The following is a 21,727-nucleotide window of genomic DNA, read 5'->3' as shown; positions in this document are numbered from 1 at the left end:
GAGACGGTCTCTGAGCTCTAGAACATAGGGAACGATGGGCATTCCGGTATCTGAGATGTCTCCCTCCAAATGTTCTTTCAGAAGAGTGAGAGGCCCACGGACCTTCCGGCTAAACAGTAGTTTGAAGGGAGAGAACCCTGTGGACTCTTGGGGAACCTCCCGATAGGCGAAGAGGAGATGTGGCAGGTACTTTTCCCAGTCTTTCTCAACGTCAACAAAAGCCCTCAGCATATTTTTTAGGGTTCCATTAAAGCGTTCACATAGTCCGTTGGTCTGCGGGTGGTATGGGGTGGTGCGAATGGCTCGAACACCACAGGTATGCCATAGGGACTGGACCAGATCTGACATGAACTGAGTGCCTTGATCCGACAATGTTTCACTAGGAAACCCTACCCGGGTAAAGATGGTAACAAGGGCCTCGGCTACCTTTACTGCTGTAATACTGGACAGGGCCACAGCTTCAGGATACCTAGTGGCATAGTTCACCACGGTCAGGATATATTTTTTCCCTGACCTGCTGGGGTGGGCCAGAGGACCTATGATGTCGACAGCTACACATTGAAATGGTTCCTCAATTATGGGCAGGGATTGCAGGGGTACCTTATGTCGAGCTCCTGGATGCCGCATTCGCTGGCACACATCACAGGTGCGGCAATAATGGGCTACCGATTGCGAAATGCCCGGCCAGTAAAAACTTTGGGTGAGTCTCTTTTCAGTCCTTTTTCTCCCTTGATGCCCAGCCAAGGGGATGTCATGGGCCAGTTGAAGTAGCTGTCCCTGTACTTCTGAGGGATAATGAGTTGCCTGGTCGTTGCGTCAGGGTTGCCCTGGTCACTGCCCTTTGTTACACGATAATACAGTCCGTTTTCTCGAGTGAAGCCATCCCCATTATCTCCCATGTGCCCAGTTTCTGCCTTTCGCCTAAGGGCTGCTAAGGTAGTGTCACCCTCTATTTCTCGCCTAAACTCCTCTCTGTCCCAAGACTCTCCCAATGTAGTAGCAGCGAAAGTATTGCTTACCGACTCTGCTGCGGTTCGTGGTGGTTGCTCCCCGGTGGGGTCCGGATGACGTAGTGCTTGAAGGGCCTGTAGTCGGGTGACTGCTCCCACAAATTGGCACTGTAACTCCCCAATGTCATTCCCAAGGAGGATATCTGCAGGAAGTCCTCCCATAACTCCAATCCAACACAGTTTTTCTCCACAACCATAATCCAAACGCACAGAAGCTCGCTGTATATATTTGCGGGCACCCCCCGCCAGGACAATGGGAATTCCCGGACCCTGGTAAATTGCCTCGGGTCGAACCACACGGGGGTCAGCGATAGTCAAGAATGCCCCCGTGTCTCTAAATCCTGACACTTTGTATCCATCAATAAAGACATCCTGCAGGTGGCGTTGCCGTTGCTCTGAGTAGCTAAAGGACAGAGGCCGGAGTCCATACACTACAGGAGGGGTATCTATGGTGCCGTGGTCGGTGGTCCACTCTGGTGGGGGTGGTGGTCTTCCTCAGGTGTGGTGGAATGTACAAGATGCACTGGATGAGGTGGGGCAGCGTGAGGCTCCCTCTGAATCCTGGAGGGACAGCCAGACTGCAAATGTCCAGGTTGCCCACACCCATAACACCTCCTCTCTGTGATACCCCCAGGTCGTGGTCGGAACTGTTGGGGCCTAGGATTGTGAGGTGTGATTGTCATCGGCTTGCGACTAGGTGGAAGGGCAGATATAATTGTAGGGGGACGGGGCGCGGGAGCAGGCCGTGGTTCATTGTCCAGAAGCCTCCTCCATTGCGGCCGGATAGTAAGGGCTTCATCGGCCAGGGCTGCAGCTCTATCCACGGTACACGGCGTGCGCTCCCGGACCCATTCCCGTACCTCTGCAGGGCACTTGGCAAGAAATTGTTCTATAAGGAACGCCTGTATAACATCTTCCACAGTAAAGGCGTTTTCTGCTTCCAGCCATCTTCGACATGCCTCGGACATCTTATGTGCATACATCCTAAACGATCCCCCCGTGGTGCATGGGAGGTCTCGGAACTTGGCCCTATATGAGTCTGGGGTGATAGCATGGCAATCCAGGATAGTCCGCTTTACAATGTTATAATCCCGATTCCGCTGTGCATCAATGGTTCGGTAAGCCTCCGCCATGCTTCCGTTCAGGAGCCCCACTAACAAACGCATCCAGCTAGAGAGGGGCACCTCCATCACAGTACACTGCTGCTCAAAGTCCTTGAAGAACCCCTCCACATCTCCGGAAGCCTCATCAAATGGCATAAACTCTGTCCAGGTGATCCGTACAGGCTCCCGGATTGTTGGGGTTACACTCCACATTGCGTTACTCCCTTTTTCAAGCTCCATTGCTTCCTGTCTCCGCTGTGCCCGGCGGGCAGCCTCCTCCTTGTACTCCTGAGAGACGCCGGGGCCCAGAACCGCCATCTCTTCTTCGTACCACACCAACCACTGGCTTTTCTGGAAGGGGATCCCTGTCTCCAGTGCTCGTCCTTCAGACATCTGGGAGGAGGTGGCCGGGCTAGCGCCCACCAGTAGATCGATTAAGGCCTCTTTAGTCAGTCCCTGGTAGTTCAGGCCCAGGTCTCTGGCTCTCTCCTGTAAAATGCATACAGTCCAATTTCTGTACTCACTCTGTGGGTGGTTTTCCATTGGGTTACGCTCTGTTGATGCCACTGCTGCCACCAGTTGTCACGGGGTCCTTCTCTGGTATCACACAAGCAACAGAGCAAGCGAAGAGTGAACAATTCCAAGACCTTTATTCAGGCAAAAATACGAAAAGGTCCATATTCAGTCCACCACACAAAGGATAAGATAGTCCAGAATAAGAATGCAGTCCAGTATCAGGATAAAATGTCCAGGGAAACGAGATTCCAAAACTCTAGCACCAGAGGATAAAATGGGTCCTTCTCTCTGAAATGCAGTCTTTACACGATCCTGTCCACACCGGAACTGACTTGCCCAGCTCCTGTTCTCCCCCGACCCCCTTCCTTGTCCAGGGGTAGTCAAACAAGTTGGGGCGGTTTCCAGGCCTCCCAGAGGAGAAAAAAGGGCCTTAGGGATTAATGCACTACAGGGAGTCATCAAGAGACAGATACAGTGAGGCTGTAGACTTACAATGTAATAAGAAAAACACTATGAAAATAACTGAAATAGAAAAATAGGAATATACAAAAAATTACATCCACATAGCATATCACACCATCACATGTCCCCTATGTAGAATAATATAACTACTATAATACTGCCCCTATGTACAAGAATATAACTACTATAATACTGCCCCTATGTACAAGAATATAACTACTATTACACTACTCCTATGTATAAGAATTTAACTACTATAATACTGCCCCCTATGTACAAGAATATAACTACTATAATACTGCCCCTATGTATAAGAATATAACTACTATAATACTTCCCCTATGTACAAGAATATAACTACTTTAATACTGCTCCTATGTATAAGAATATAACTACTATAATACTGCCCCCTATGTACAGGAATATAACTACTATAATACTGCCCCCTATGTAGAAGAATATAACTACTATAATACTGCCCCTATGTACAGTGGGGCAAAAAAGTATTTAGTCAGTCAGCAATAGTGCAAGTTCTACCACTTAAAAAGATGAGAGGCGTCTGTAATTTACATCATAGGTAGACCTCAACTATGGGAGACAAACTGAGAAAAAAAAAATCCAGAAAATCACATTGTCTGTTTTTTTTTCATTTTATTTGCATATTATAGTGGAAAATAAGTATTTGGTCAGAAACAAGCAATCAAGATTTCTGGCTCTCACAGACCTGTAACTTCTTCTTTAAGAGTCTCTTCTTTCCTCCACTCATTACTAGAGTTGAGCGATACCGTCCGATACTTCAAAGTATCGTATCGGATGGTATCGGCCGATCTTTAAAAAAAGTATCGGTATCGCCGATTCCGATACCGGAAGTCCCATTCAAGTCTATGGGACTTCCGGTATCGGAATAAGAAAAACCCTTTCCTGCCCTTGTACAGCCTCTCTGGGGTCTGTACGGGCCTTTCGGGGGGCTGTGCCGGCCTGCCAGGGGGTCTGTGCAGGCTCCGGTGGTCTGTGCCGGCCTGCCGGTGGTCTGTGCAGGCTCCGGGGGGCTGTGCCGGCCTGCCGGGGGGCTGTGCCGGCCTGCCGGGGGGCTGTGCAGGCTCCGGGGGGCTGTGCCGGCCTGCCGGGGGGCTGTGCCGGCCTGCCGGGGGGCTGTGCAGGCTCCGGGGGGCTGTGCCGGCCTGCCGGGGGGCTGTGCCGGCCTGCCGGTGGTCTGTGCAGGCTCCGGGGGTCTGTGCAGGCATCGTCCGATGGGACTACAAGTCCCATCGGGCGATGCCTGCTACCATGACAGTGATTGACACATTAGCCAATGATGGGACAGTAGTAGTCCCATCATCCGGCTAATGTGTTAAATGTAAAAAAAAAAAAAAAAATTACATGCTACATACATACAACATGCATACTACATACATGCTACATTCATACTACATACTACATACATGCTACATACATACTACATACATGCTACATACATACTACATATATACTACATACATACTACATACATACTACATGTGGGAATTTCCCACACAGCAATGGCATAAAGTGAGACTAGGGACTTTTTTTTTTTAAGTGGCGGAGGAATACAGTGCGGAAGGATACCTACCTTCCGTCATTGGATTCCTGCAGCCCGTAGAGAACGGCAGCATCATCTGATGCTGCCGTTCTCTACCCAAGATCGTCGTGGGACACACTCGTGGACTGCTTCGGATCGTGGGTGAGTATTTTTGTGGTTTGTTATGTTAATATTTATCCCGGAAAAGACAATGGCTTCGGGGAACAATGTGACAAGTATTGGTAAGTATGTTACTCTATGTTATATGTACTGTATGTCTATGTATGTATTGTATGAATGTATTGTATGTATGTAGTATATATGTGGTATGTATGTAGTATGTATGTAGTATATATGTGGTATGTATGTAGTATGTGGTATGTATGTAGCATGTAGTATGTATGTAGCATGCATGTAGCATGCATGTAGTATGTATGTAGCATGCATGTAGCATGCATGTAGTATGTATGTAGTATGTATGTAGTATGTATGTAGTATGTATGTAGCATGTATGTAGCATGTATGTAGTATATATGTAGTATGTATGTAGCATGTAGTATGTATGTAGCATGTATGTAGTATGTATGTAGTATATATGTAGTATGTATGTAGCATGCATGTAGTATATATGTAGTATGTATGTAGCATGCAGTATGTATGTAGCATGTATGTAGTATGTATGTAGTATATATGTAGTATGTATGTAGCATGCAGTATGTATGTAGCATGTATGTAGTATGTATGTAGTATATATGTAGTATGTATGTAGCATGCATGTAGTATGTATGTAGTATGTATGTAGCATGCAGTATGTATGTAGTATGTATGTAGTATATATGTAGTATGTATGTAGCATGCATGCAGTATGTATGTAGTATGTATGTAGTATATATGTAGTATGTATGTAGCATGCATGTAGTATGTATGTAGCATGCATGTAGTATGTATGTAGTATTTTTTTTTTTTTTTTAACATTTAACACATTAGCCGGATGATGGGACTACTACTGTCCCATCATTGGCTAATGTGTCAATCACTGTCATGGTAGCAGGCATCGCCCGATGGGACTTGTAGTCCCATCGGACGATGCTTGCACAGACCCCCGGACATCAGCACAGCCCCCCGGCAGGCCGGCACAGCCCCCCGGCAGGCCGGTACAGACCCCCACAGGGTGCACAGACCACCGGCAGGCCGGCACAGCCCCCCGGCAGGCCGGTACAGACCCCGGGCAGTCCACACAGCCCCCCGGCAGGCCGGCACAGCCCCCCGGCAGGCCGGCAGAGACCCCCGGAAGGCCCGAAATGACGGCGCATCATGATGCGCACACACCGCGCATCATGATGACGTCAGGCCGTCAATCAACTGAACTTCCGATTCCGATGCCGAATTCCGATATTGAAAAAATATCGGAAGTCGGTATCGGAATTCCGATACAGCAAGTATCGGCCGATACCCGATACTTGCGGTATCGGAATGCTCAACACTACTCATTACCTGTAGTAATGGCACCTGTTTAAACTTGTCATCAGTATAAAAAGACACCTGTGCACACCCTCAAACAGTCTGACTCCAAACTCCACTATGGTGAAGACCAAAGAGCTGTCAAAGGACACCAGAAACAAAATTGTAGCCCTGCACCAGGCTGGGAAGACTGAATCTGCAATAGCCAACCAGCTTGGAGAGAAGAAATCAACTGTGGGAGCAATAATTAGAAAATGGAAGACATACAAGACCACTGATAATCTCCCTCGATCTGGTGCTCCACGCAAAATCCCACCCCGTGGGGTCAGAATGATCACAAGAACGGTGAGCAAAAATCCCAGAACCACGCGGGGGGACCTAGTGAATGAACTGCAGAGAGCTGGGACCAATGTAACAAGGCCTACCATAAGTAACACACTACACCACCATGGACTCCGATCCTGCAGTGCCAGACGTGTCCCACTGCTTAAGCCTGTACATGTCCGGGCCCGTCTGAAGTTTGCTAGAGAGCATTTGGATGATCCAGAGGAGTTTTGGGAGAATGTCCTATGGTCTGATGAAACCAAACTGGAACTGTTTGGTAGAAACACAACTTGTCGTGTTTGGAGGAAAAAGAATACTGAGTTGCATCCATCAAACACCATACCTACTGTAAAGCATGGTGGTGGAAACATCATGCTTTGGGGCTGTTTCTCTGCAAAGGGGCCAGGACGACTGATCCGGGTACATGAAAGAATGAATGGGGCCATGTATCGTGAGATTTTGAGTGCAAACCTCCTTCCATCAGCAAGGGCATTGAAGATGAAACATGGATGGGTCTTTCAACATGACAATGATCCAAAGCACACCACCAGGGCAACGAAGGAGTGGCTTCGTAAGAAGCATTTCAAGGTCCTGGAGTGGCCTAGCCAGTCTCCAGATCTCAACCCTATAGAAAACCTTTGGAGGGAGTTGAAAGTCCATGTTGTCAAGCGAAAAGCCAAAAACATCACTGCTCTAGAGGAGATCTGCATGGAGGAATGGGCCAACATACCAACAACAGTGTGTGGCAACCTTGTGAAGACTTACAGAAAACGTTTGACCTCTGTCATTGCCAACAAAGGATATATCACAAAGTATTGAGATGAAATTTTGTTTCTGACCAAATACTTATTTTCCACCATAATATGCAAATAAAATGAAAAAAAAACAGACAATGTGATTTTCTGGATTTTTTTTTCTCAGTTTGTCTCCCATAGTTGAGGTCTACCTATGATGTAAATTACAGACGCCTCTCATCTTTTTAAGTGGTGGAACTTGCACTATTGCTGACTGACTAAATACTTTTTTGCCTCACTGTATAAGAATATAACTACTATAATACTGCCCCTATCTAGAAGAATATAACTACTATAATACTGCCCCCTATGTACAAGAATATAATTACTATAATACTGCCGTTATGTACAAGACTCTGACTACTATAATACTGCCTCTATGTATAAGAATATAACTATTATAATACTGCCCCTATGTACAGGAATTTAACTACCATAATACTGCCCCTATGTACAAGAATATAACTACTATAATACTGCCCCGTGCACAAGAATATAACTGCTATAATACTGCCCCTATGTACAAGAATATAACTACTATAATACTGCCCCCTATGTACAAGAATATAACTACTATAATACTGCCCCTATGTACAGGAATATAACTACTATAATACTGCTCCCTATGTACAAGAATATAACTGCTATAATACTGCCCCTATGTACAAGAATATAACTACTATAATACTGCCCCCTATGTACAAGAATATAACTACTATAATACTGCCCCCTATGTACAAGAATATAACTACTATAATACTGCCCCCTATGTACAAGAATATAACTACTATAATACTGCCCCCTATGTACAAGAATATAACTACTATAATACTGCCCCTATGTACAAGAATATAACTACTATAATACTGCTCGTATGTACAAGAATATAACTACTATAATACTCCCTCCTATGTACAAGAATATAACTACTATAATACTGCCCCCATGTACAAGAATATAACTACTATAATACTGCTCCTATGTACAGGAATATAACTACTATAATACTGCTCCTATATACAAGAATATAGCTACTATAATACTGCCCCTATGTACAAGAATATAACTACTATAATACTGCCCCTATGTACAAGAATATAACTACTATAATACTGCCTCCTATGTACAAGAATATAACTACTATAATACTGCCCCTATGTACAAGAATATAACTACTATAATACTGCTCGTATGTACAAGAATATAACTACTATAATACTCCCTCCTATGTACAAGAATATAACTACTATAATACTGCCCCCATGTACAAGAATATAACTACTATAATACTGCTCCTATGTACAAGAATATAACTACTATAATACTGCCCCTATGTACAAGAATATAACTACTATAATACTGCTCCTATGTACAAGAATATAACTACTATAATACTCCCTCCTATGTACAAGAATATAACTACTATAATACTGCTCCTATGTACAAGAATATAACTACTATAATACTGCTCCTATGTACAGGACTATAACTACTATAATACTGCTCCTATATACAAGAATATAACTACTATAATACTGCTCCTATGTACAAGAATATAGCTACTATAATACTGCCCCTATGTACAAGAATATAACTACTAGAATACTGCCCCTATGTACAGGACTATAACTACTATAATAATGCTCCTATGTACAAGAATATAACTACTATAATACTGCTCCCTATGTACACAAATATAACTAATACTGCCCCTATTTACAAGAATATAACTACTATAATACTGCCCCTATGTACAGGACTATAACTACTATAATACTGCTCCTATGTACAAGAATATAACTACTATAATACTGCCCCTATGTACAAGAATATAACTACTATAATACTGCCCCTATGTACAAGAATATAACTACAATAATACTGCCTCCTATGTACAAGAATATAACTACTATAATACTGCCCCCTATGTACAAGAATATAACTACTATAAAACTCCCTCCTATGTACAAGAATATAACTACTATAATGCTGCTCCTATGTACAAGAATATAACTACTATAATACTGCCCCTATGTACAAGAATATAACTACTATAATACTGCTCCTATGTACAAGAATATAACTACTATAATACTCCCTCCTATGTTCAAGAATATAACTACTATAATACTGCCCCTATGTACAGGACTATAACTACTATAATACTGCTCCTATATACAAGAATATAACTACTATAATACTGCTCCTATGTACAAGAATATAGCTACTATAATACTGCCCCTATGTACAAGAATATAACTACTATAATACTGCCCCTATGTACAGGACTATAACTACTATAATACTGCTCCTATGTACAAGAATATAACTACTATAATACTGCTCCCTATGTACAAGAATATAACTACTATAATACTGCCCCCTATGTACAAGAATATAACTACTATAATACTGCTTGTATGTACAAGAATATAACTATTATAATTCTGCTCCTATGTACAAGAATATAACTACTATAATACTGCTCCTATGTACAAGAATATAACTGCTATAATACTGCCCCTATGTACAAGAATATACCTACTATAATACTGCCCATATAACTACTATAATACTGCTCCTATGTACAAGAATATAACTGCTATAATACTGCCCCCTATGTACAAGAATATAACTACTATATTACTGCCCCTATGTACAAGAATATAAATACTATAATACTGCTCCTATGTACAAGAATATAACTACTATAATACTGCTCCTATGTACAAGAATATAACTACTATAATACTGCCCCTATGTACAAGAATATAACTACTATAATACTGCTCCTATGTGCAAGAATGTAACTACTATAATACTGCCTCTTTATGTAATAATTAAACATTAGCTATGATTGTATGTTATGTCTAGAGCTTCTCATGTGTGATGATTTAACCGTTCCATCTCTTCTCTCAGTCTGCACATTGTGTAATATTAATTACTGGATGTCATGCCCGTGGTTATCGCTCCGGTTCGGCGCTCGGAGGGTTTCCGTCCTCCCTGTCAGTGACTAATGGCTGCTGGACTGAGGATCGCTGATGGATTTGAAGACTCAGAAATAGAAGGTGTGATTCATGGCTTCACACAACAGGTGTTACTGAGCTCCTAGTGGATTCTTGTTATGGGGTTTTTTTTTCTATTTATTTCTGTAAATGAATAAGTAAATGGCAAAAAATTCTGTTTAATTTATTACCAACAGATTTATCCTTCAGCACCAAGATGGAGAAAAATCATGAGACACGGACCCCAAAGACAGATAAACATAAAATAAAGGAGATGTTCATATGTCAATACTCATTGTCACAAGAGGAGAGAATGACTGCAACCTCCAACAAATACATTCTAAATGAAAGCACCACTAGGGGGAGCTCCCTGTATACAGAGATACATTATAAGATCCTGTCTGCAGCCACCACTAGGGGGAGCTCCTTGTATACAGTGATACATGATAAGATCCCATCTGCAGTCACCACTAGGGGGAGCTCCCTGTATACAGAGATAGATGATAAGAGCCTTTCTGCAGCCACCAGTAGGGGAGGTCCCTGTATACAGAGATACATGATAAGATCCTGTCTGCAGCCACCACTAGGGGGAGCACCCTGTACACAGAGATACATGATAAGATCCTGTCTGCAGTCACCACTAGGGGGAGCTCTCTGTATACAAAGATACATGATAAGATCCTGTCTGCAGACACCAGTAGGGGGCGCTCTCTGTATACAGAGATACATGATAAGATCCCGTCTGCAGCCACCACTAGCTCCCTGTATACAGAGATACATGATAAGATCCTGTCTGCAGCCACCACTAGGGGGTGCTCCCTGTATACAGAGATACATGATAAGATCCTGTCTGCAGCCAACACTAGAGGGAGCTCCCTGTATAGAGAGATACATGATAAGATCCTGTCTGCAGACACCACAAGGGGAGCACCCTGTATACAGAGATACATGATAAGATCCTGTCTGCAGTCACCACTAGAGGGAGCTCCCTGTATACAGAGATACATGATAAGATCCTGTCTGCAGCCTCCACTAGGGGGAGCTCCCTGTATACAGAGATACATGATAAGCTCCTGTCTGCAGCCACCATTAGGGGGAGCTCCCTGTATACAGAGATACATGATAAGATCCTGTCTGCAGTCACCACTAGAGGGAGCTCCCTGTATACAGAGATACATGATAAGATCCTGTCTGCAGCCTCCACTAGGGGGAGCTCCCTGTAGATAGAGATACATGATAAGATCCTGTCTGCAGCCACCACTAGGGGGAGCTCCCTGTATACAGAGATACATGATAAGATCCTGTCTGCAGCCACCACTAGGGGGAGCTCCCTGTATACAGAGATACATGATAATATCCTGTCTGCAGCCACCACTAGGGGGAGCTCCCTGTATACAGAGATACATGATAAGATCCTGTCTGCAGTCACCACTAGAGGGAGCTCCCTGTATACAGAGATACATGATAAGATCCTGTCTGCAGCCTCCACCAGGGGGAGCTCCCTGTAGATAGAGATACATGATAAGATCCTGTCTGCAGCCACCACTAGGGGGAGCTCCCTGTAGATAGAGATACATGATAAGATCCTGTCTGCAGCCTCCACTAGGGGGAGCTCCCTGTATACAGAGATACATGATAAGATCCTGTCTGCAGCCAACACTAGATGGAGCTCCCTGTATAGAGAGATACATAAGATCCTGTCTGCAGACACCACTAGGGGGAGCACCCTGTATACAGAGATACATGATAATATCCTGTCTGCAGCCACCACTAGGGGGAGCTCCCTGTATACAGAGATACATGATAAGATCCTGTCTGCAGTCACCACTAGAGGGAGCTCCCTGTATACAGAGATACATGATAAGATCCTGTCTGCAGCCTCCACTAGGGGGAGCTCCCTGTATACAGAGATACATGATAAGATCCTGTCTGCAGCCACCACTAGGGGGAGCTCCCTGTATACAGAGATACATGATAAGATCCTGTCTGCAGCCACCACTAGGGGGAGCTCCCTGTATACAGAGATACATGATAAGATCCTGTCTGCAGCCTCCACTAGGGTGAGCTCCCTGTATGCAGAGATACATGATAAGATCCTGTCTGCAGTCACCACTACGGGGAGCTCTGAATGGCGGCATAATTTGGCCTGTGTATAGCAGTATTATTTCGACTCTCTATGGCGGTATTATTTTGGCTGTGTATGGCGGTGTTATTAGTCCAGTCACTTCTGCATGGCTGGTGTCCACCGGCCCCTCGTCTTGTCGCAGGACATTATGGCGTCTTTCCTGGATGTGTCCTGACAATATTCTTAAATCTAAAGGAGGAAAAGTACAAAACCTGTAAGTGAAGATCAGATGAGCAGAATATGAAGTGCTGAGCCCTTGAATAAGAAATCTCATATAAAGCTCCTCTCCATATACAGTAATGTACAGTAAGAGCGCCCCCTGCCAGAGCCACAGGGTACTGCAATCTTATAAAGAGACTGGAACATCTCACTTCTCATGTAGTGTCATCAACCTCCAATTATCAGCATCCAAGTAAAAATGGCCTGTACCCAGAGTGTCATTATCCTGTACCCCGAGTGTCATTATCCTGTACCCCGAGTGTCATTATCCTGTACCCCGAGTGTCAGTGTCATTATCATGTACCCTGAGTGTCATTATCCTGTACTCCGAGTGTCAGTATCATTATCCTGTACCCCGAGTGTCAGCGTCATTATCCTGTACCCCGAGTGTCAGCGTCATTATCCTGTACCCCTATTGTCAGTGTCGTTATCATGTACCCCGAGTGTCATTATCCTGTACCCTGAGTGTCATTATCCTGTACTCCGAGTGTCAGTGTCATTATCCTGTACCCCAAGTGTCAGCGTCATTATCCTGTACCCCTATTGTCAGTGTCGTTATCATGTACCCTGAGTGTCAGTGTCATCATCCTGTACCCCGAGTGTCAGTGTCGTTATCTTGTACCCCGAGTGTCAGTGTCATTATCCTGTACCCCGAGTGTCAGTGTCTTTATCCTGTACCCCGAGTGTCAGTGTCATTATCCTGTACCCCGAGTGTCAGCGTCATTATCCTGTACCCCGAGTGTCAGTGTCATTATCCTGTACCCCGAGTGTCAGTGTCGTTATCTTGTACCCCGAGTGTCAGTGTCATTATCCTGTACCCCGAATGTCAGTGTCTTTATCCTGTACCCCGAGTGTCAGTGTCATTATCCTGTACCCCGAGTGTCAGCGTCATTATCCTGTACCCCGAGTGTCAGTGTCATTATCCTGTACCCCGAGTGTCAGTGTCATTATCATGTACCCTGAGTGTCATTATCCTGTACTCCGAGTGTCAGTATCATTATCCTGTACCCCGAGTGTCAGCGTCATTATCCTGTACCCCGAGTGTCAGCGTCATTATCCTGTACCCCGAGTGTCAGCGTCATTATCCTGTACCCCGAGTGTCATTATCCTGTACCCTGAGTGTCAGTGTCATCATCCTGTACCCCGAGTGTCAGTGTCGTTATCTTGTACCCCGAGTGTCAGTGTCATTATCCTGCACCCCGAGTGTCAGCGTCATTATCCTGTACCCCGAGTGTCAGCGTCATTATCCTGTACCCCGAGTGTCAGCGTCATTATCCTGTACCCCGAGTGTCAGCGTCATTATCCTGTACCCCGAGTGTCATTATCCTGTACCCTGAGTGTCAGTGTCATCATACTGTACACCGAGTATCAGTGTCGTTATCTTGTACCCCGAGTGTCAGTGTCATTATCCTGCACCCCGAGTGTCAGCGTCATTATCCTGTACCCCCAGTGTCAGCGTCATTATCCTGTACCCCGAGTGTCAGTGTCATTATCCTGTACCCCGAGTGTCAGCGTCATTATCCCGTACCCCCAGTGTCAGTGTCATTATCCTGTACCCCCAGTGTCAGTGTCATTATCCCGCACCCCCAGTGTCAGTGTCATTATCCCGTACCCCCAGTGTCAGTGTCATTATCCCGTACCCCCAGTGTCAGTGTCATTATCCCGTACCCCCAGTGTCAGTGTCATTATCCTGTACCCCGAGTGGATGTGCACCCTCCACATGTGAATTGGCTTGTCTAATTTGGATTCATCTCATGGCAGCTCCAAGACCTCCCTCCATGTCCCCTGATTGGTCGGTTTCTCTCGCTATATGTACAATATAGGGCTGAGTCTCTGTCCTCTGATTGGTCAGTTTCTTCTGCGCTATATACAGTACAGGGCTGAGTCTCTGTCCTCTGATTGGTCGGTTTCTCCTGCTCTACATACAGTATAGGGCTGAGTCTTTGTCCTCTGATTGGTTGGTTTCTCTCACTCTATATACAGTACAGGTCTGAGTCTCTGTCCTCTGATTGGTTGGTTTTTCCTGCTCTATATACAGTAGAGTTTACTTTTGGGCGACTTCGAATTGTTTACTTCTCTCGGAATAAGTCGGCTTTTTACAGCTCGCACTTTTCCTGGAAAGGTCAGGCTGACTCCGGCGGTGTTATATAAATCGTCGTGCCTTCAGTCCTGGCTTTGCCGGGGATAATTGAGGTAATCACAGAACTCGGCATGGGGCCACGCCGTCAAAGGAAGACATCTCTGAAATAAAGATTCCTAGAAATAACTTGGGCAACAGAGACGTGGCGACCCGGGAGGGATCCAGGAACGAGACCCGGGAGGGATCCAGGAACGAGACCCGGGAGGGATCCAGGAACGAGACCCGGGAGGGATCCAGGAACGAGACCCGGGAGGGATCCAGGAACGTGACCCGGGAGGGATCCAAGAACGTGACCCGGGAGGGATCCAAGAACGTGACCCGGGAGGGATCCAAGAACGTGACCCGGGAGGGATCCAAGAATGTGACCCGGGAGGGATCCAAGAACGTGACCCGGGAGGGATCCAAGAACGTGACCCATGAGGGATCCAAGAACGTGACCCATGAGGGATCCAAGAACGTGACCCATGAGGGATCCAAGAACGTGACCCATGAGGGATCCAAGAACGTGGCCCGGGAGGGTTCCAGGAACGTGGCCCGGGAGGGTTCCAGGAACGTGGCCCGGGAGGGTTCCAGGAACGTGGCCCGGGAGGGTTCCAGGAACGTGGCCCGGGAGGGATCCAAGAACGTGACCCGGGAGGGATCCAAGAACGTGACCCGGGAGGGATCCAAGAACGTGACCCGGGAGGGATCCAAGAACGTGACCCGGGAGGGATCCAGGAACGTGACCCGGCGCCCGGTGCTAGAACATTAAAGGGGAATCCCAACCTGACATACTTCCCCACTATTCCCAAGATCTCTGCTGTCAGTGAAGCGGAGCAGTCGTCATTACCTCCGATCATCGATCATTTATCTGCTCAATAATTCGCTGTGACAAGAAACGTCATCTCCATTGTTCTTACAATGTAATCGGATTGGAATCCAGGATTCTACAGGCTGAATACATTGTAACAAACCGGCTGCTGTGGAAAGAGTTCAATTATGCAGGTTCTCGGCATCAACATAAAATTAAAATCATTTCTGTCAGAGCCTCACCCCTTTAACAGTGGAAAAAGCCTCTTAATCTTTCCAGACAATCTCACCAGGAGGACGAGGTCAGCAAAGTCTCATCATAACAATCAAAGACCCAACAAGATCAACTCACATCTCAGAGCACCGACCTCTGAGCGGTGCGGCGACTACTGATCAATTCTTTATTACCGGCCTTCTCATCGAACAATGATCACTCATTACCGTACTTCACTCAAACGAGTTTCAATCTTAGAATGATATTCTATAATTACATCACCGAGAGCGGCATTTACTGACATAAAGATCCACACCAAATACAGTTATATTCTGTCTGCAGCCACCACTAGGGGGAGCTCCCTGTATACAGATACATGACAAGATCCTGTATGTGGCCACCACTAGGGGGAGCTCCCTGTATACAGAGATACAAGACAAGATCCTGTATGCAGCCACCACTAGGGGGAGCTCCCTGTATACAGAGATACATGATAAGATCTTGTATGCAGCCACAACTAGGGGGAGCTCCCTGTATACAGAGATACATGATAAGATCCTGTCTGCAGCCACCACTATGGGGAGCTCCCTGTATACAGAGATACATGATAAGATCCTGGCTGCAGTCACCACTAGGGGGAGCCCCCTGTATACAGAGATACATGATAAGATTGACTGTAGTCACCACTAGGGGGAGCTCCCTGCATACAGAGATACATGATAAGATCCTGTCTGCAGCCACCACTGTTATGGATGAGTCACCGAAGGAGGAAAAAACAAAAATAATAGCTAAGTCCAGAAAACCAGAAAAGTTGGCAGCTATCGGATTGCAGACCCCTGAACCTATCCACAACTAGCAGTAGCCGTGGGGGGTTCCTACGGTGCCCTAGACCCCTCAATCACAGCCAGAGAACTAAATTAGCCTAAAGACAGAAAGGGGAAATCTAAACTGCCCCAGAGCAGACCCCAAAGCAATAGGCAGCCCCCAACATATAATGACTGTGAAGCAAGATGAAAAAACACTAACACAGATAGAAAGATAGGTTGAGCAAATGATGGGGCCCAAGCTAACTAAATAGGACAGGATAGAAAAGCTGCTGTCTGCAATCCGCAAAAACCCTACCCAAAAATGAACCAACAGACTGATAGGAAAAACAGGCCCTGAAGTCGCTAGGCTTCAAAAAGACTATATCAGCACTCAGGTATATTCTGAAGACAGAGCCAGAGATAAACAGATCAGAGACAAAAATGGAATTCAGCTCACCCCCGGCCGGGGATGGCTGAACTCCAAAAAACAAGGCAAACAAAACCAGAACTAAAGTGAACAAAAGGCAGAGCAAAACTTAGCTTTGAGAAGCAGAAATCAGACTGGTCTCCAAGAATCCAGCAGGAAAATCACCGGCAAGGCAGCAGGGCGTCGGCTGCCTTATATCCAGTCATCAGTTCCTGTGACCCAGTCATCATCTACCTGCTCAGCTGTTTGGTAATCAGCCTCACTACCTTCCTTCGCCAGAAGAGGGAGTTTATCAGACCTCACTGGTGAAGGGAAAAATGAACTCACAACACACCTCTAGGGGGAGCTCGCTGTATACAGAGATGCATGATAAGATCCTGCCTGCAGCCACCACTAGGGGGAGCTCCCTGTATACAGAGATACATGATAAGATCCTGTCTGCAGCCACCACTAGGGGGAGCTCCCTGTATACAGAGATACATGATAAGATTCTGTCTGCAGCCACCACTAGGGGGTGCTCCCTGTATACAGAGATACAAGATAAGATCCTGTCTGAAGCCACCACTAGGGGGAGCTCTCTATATACAGATACATGATAAGATCATGTCTGCAGTCACCACTAGGGGGAGCTCCCTGTATACAGATACATGATAAGATCCTGTCTGCAGCCACCACTAGGGGGAGCTCTCTATATACAGATACATGATAACATCCAGTCTGCAGCCACCACTAGGGGGAGCTCTCTATATACAGATACATGATAAGATCCAGTCTGCAGCCACCACTAGGGGGAGATCTCTATATACAGATACATGATAAGATCCAGTCTGCAGTCACCACTAGGGGGAGCTCAATGTATACAGAGACACAGGATAAGATCCTGTCTGCAGTCACCATTAGGGGAAGCTCCCTGTATACAGAGATACATGATAAAATCCTGTCTGCAGCCACCAATAGGTGGAGCTCCCTGTATACAGAGATACATGATAAGATCCTGTTTGCAGCCACCACTAGGGGGAGCTCCCTGTATACAGAGATACATGATAAGATCCTGTCTGCAGTCACCACAAGGGGGAGCTCTCTATATACAGATACATGATAAGATCCAGTCTGCAGTGACCACTAGGGGGAGCTCTCTATATACAGATACATGATAAGATACTGTCAGCAGCCACCACTAGGGGGAGCTTCCTGTATACAGAGACACATGATAAGATCCTGTCTGCAGCCACCACTAGGGGGAGCTCCCTGCCTTTTGGAAGTAGAATGAATGGGCACACTACCAGCTAATGGATTATAAAATTATTTTTTGCTAATTAAAGGGCCAGTAACTCTTAAATTGTTGTGTTTTGACAGTTCAGCAGCATTTTATGAGAGGTTGCTGACATCAGTGATGCCTGTGGATATGGGGTGCAGGGAGTATGTGACACTTCCAGGCACTTTATTCCTTTGGCTGATAACAAGGAGTAGATTGGATTCTCTTGTGAATAGGTGCGGTGCCCCTTTAAGCCGGGGTTGGGGGTTCTTTTTCCTGGAATTTCTCATTTCATTATCTCATCCATAGGACCCTGCAATAAATTCATTTCCTTTCCAGATTAACAGTTTCCATAGCAACAAACAATCGCACCGTTGGGGGGGGGAGGGATGTTTTCTGCATTAAACCCAATTCTTCCTGATAATCGTAATGATGGCGATTATATTATTACATGTGCGACATATAGGACAGCGGCGCGCGAGCGGGATTAACCCTTCACTACCACATCCAACAGCCAGAAACAACCAGCCGTGTATCTAATCCTATCCTGTGTGATACTGTCTGCTCAGTCGTGTATCTAATCCTATCCTGTGTGACACTGACTGCTGAGCCGTGTATCTAATCCTCTCCTGTGTGATACTGACTGCTGAGCCATGTATCTAATGCTCTCCTGTGTGATACTGTCTGCTGAGCCGTGTATCTAATCCTATCCTGTGTGATACTGACTGCTGAGCCGTGTATCTAATGCTCTCCTGTGTGATACTGACTGCTGAGCCATGTATCTAATGCTCTCCTGTGTGATACTGACTGCTGAGCAATGTATCTAATCCTCTCCTGTGTGATACTGACTGCTGAGCCGTGTATCTAATGCTCTCCTGTGTGATACTGACTGCTGAGCCATGTATCTAATGCTCTCCTGTGTGATACTGACTGCTGAGCCGTGTATCTAATCCTCTCCTGTGTGATACTGACTGCTGAGCCGTGTATCTAATCCTCTCCTGTGTGATACTTACTGCTGAGCCGTGTATCTAATCCTCTCCTGTGTGATACTTACTGCTGAGCCGTGTATCTAATCCTATCCTGTGTGATACTGACTGCTGAGCCATGTATCTAATCCTCTCCTCTGTGATACTGAAGGCTGAGCCGTGTATCTAATCCTATCCTGTGTGATACTGACTGCTGATCCGTATATCTAATCCTATCCTGTGTGATACTAACTGCTGAGCTGTGTATCTAATGCTCTCCTGTGTGATACTGACTGCTGAGCCGTGTATCTAATGCTCTCCTGTGTGATACTGACTGCTGAGCCATGTATCTAATGCTCTCCTGTGTGATACTGACTGCTGAGCAATGTATCTAATCCTCTCCTGTGTGATACTGACTGCTGAGCCGTGTATCTAATGCTCTCCTGTGTGATACTGACTGCTGAGCCATGTATCTAATGCTCTCCTGTGTGATACTGACTGCTGAGCCGTGTATCTAATCCTCTCCTGTGTGATACTGACTGCTGAGCCGTGTATCTAATCCTCTCCTGTGTGATACTTACTGCTGAGCCGTGTATCTAATCCTCTCCTGTGTGATACTTACTGCTGAGCCGTGTATCTAATCCTATCCTGTGTGATACTGACTGCTGAGCCATGTATCTAATCCTCTCCTCTGTGATACTGAAGGCTGAGCCGTGTATCTAATCCTATCCTGTGTGATACTGACTGCTGATCCGTATATCTAATCCTATCCTGTGTGATACTAACTGCTGAGCTGTGTATCTAATCCTCTTCTGTGTGATACTGACTGCTGAGCTGTGTATCTAATCCTATCCTGTGTGATACTGACTGCTGAGCTGTGTATCTAATCCTCTCCTGTGTGATACTGACTGCTCAGCTGTGTATCTAATCCTCTCCTGTGTGATACTGACTGCTGAGCCGTGTATCTAATCCTATCCTGTGTGATACTGACTGCTGAGCCGTGTATCTAATCTTATCCTGTGTGATACTGACTGCTGAGCCGTGTATCTAATCCTCTTCTGTGTGATACTGACTGCTGAGCCGTGTATCTAATCCTCTCCTGTGTGATACTGACTGCTGAGCCGTGTATCTAATCCTATCCTGTGTGATACTGACTGCTGAGCCATGTATCTAATCTTATCCTGTGTGATACTGACTGCTGAGCCGTGTATCTAATCCTATCCTGTGTGATACTGACTGCTGAGCCGTGTATCTAATCCTATCCTGTGTGATACTGACTGCTGAGCCGTGTATCTAATCCTATCCTGTGTGATACTGACTGCTGAGCCGTGTATCTAATCCTATCCCGTGTGATACTAACTGCTGAGCTGTGTATCTAATCCTCTTCTGTGTGATACTGACTGCTGAGCCGTGTATCTAATCCTCTCCTGTGTGATACTGACTGCTGAGCTGTGTATCTAATCCTCTCCTGTGTAATACTGACTGCTCAGCTGTGTATCTAATCCTATCCTGTGTGATACTGACTGCTGAGCCGTGCATCTAATCCTATCCTGTGTGATACTGACTGCTGAGCCGTGCATCTAATCCTATCCTGTGTGATACTGACTGCTGAGCTGTGTGTCTAATCCTCTTCTGTGTGATACTGACTGCTGAGCTGTGTGTCTAATCCTCTTCTGTGTGATACTGACTGCTGAGCCGTGTATCTAATCCTATCCTGTGTGATACTGACTGCTGAGCCGTGTATCTAATACTATCATGTGTGATACTGTCTGCTGAGCCGTGTACCTAATCCTCTCCTGTGTGATCCTGACTGCTGAGCCGTGTATCTAATCGTATCCTGTGTGATACTGACTGCTGAGCCGTGTATCTAATCCTATCCTGTGTGATACTGACTGCTGAGCCGTGTATCTAATCCTATCCTGTGTGATACTGACTGCTGAGCCGTGTATCTATTCCCATCCTGTGTGACACTGACTGCTGAGCCGTGTATCTAATCCTCTCCTGTGTGATACTGACTGCTGAGCCGTGTATCTAATCCTCTCCTGTGTGATACTATCTGCTGAGCCGTGTATCTAATCCTCTCCTGTGTGATACTGACTGCTGAGCCATGTTTCTAATCCTATCCTGTGTGATACTGACTGCTGAGCCGTGTATCTAATCCTATCGTGTTTGATACTGACTGCTGAGCCGTGTATCTAATCCTATCCTGTGTGATACTGACTGCTGAGCTGTGTATCTAATCCTCTTCTGTGTGATACTGACTGCTGAGCCGTGTATCTAATCCTATCCTGTGTGATACTGACTGCTGAGCCGTGTATCTAATACTATCCTGTGTGATACTGTCTGCTGAGCCGTGTACCTAATCCTCTCCTGTGTGATCCTGACTGCTGAGCCGTGTATCTAATCGTATCCTGTGTGATACTGACTGCTGAGCCGTGTATCTAATCCTATCCTGTGTGATACTGACTGCTGAGCCGTGTATCTATTCCCATCCTGTGTGACACTGACTGCTGAGCTGTGTATCTAATCCTCTCCTGTGTGATACTGACTGCTG

At 45.7% G+C, this 21,727-nt stretch overlaps 1 long non-coding RNA gene across 1 annotated transcript in view; it reads left to right on the top strand.

Moving 5' to 3' along the window:
• LOC141048565 (uncharacterized) overlaps positions 1 to 10,975 on the top strand; it is a 133,489-nt gene extending 122,514 nt beyond the window's left edge. Inside the window, exons 3-4 of the long non-coding RNA XR_012220087.1 lie at positions 10,148 to 10,322; positions 10,431 to 10,975. This is a non-coding gene — a long non-coding RNA (uncharacterized lncRNA). The remainder of the gene's footprint in view (positions 1 to 10,147; positions 10,323 to 10,430) is intronic.
• The last annotated feature ends 10,752 nt before the right edge of the window (positions 10,976 to 21,727 follow it).

This window comes from Dendrobates tinctorius, unplaced genomic scaffold (genome assembly GCF_039654945.1).
Source record: "Dendrobates tinctorius isolate UK_male_01 unplaced genomic scaffold, ASM3965494v1 ptg000136l, whole genome shotgun sequence".
Classification (NCBI taxonomy): Eukaryota; Metazoa; Chordata; class Amphibia; order Anura; family Dendrobatidae; genus Dendrobates; species Dendrobates tinctorius.
The sequence above is the reverse complement of the archived record's forward strand: the minus strand, read 5'-3'. Positions and strand labels throughout refer to the sequence as shown.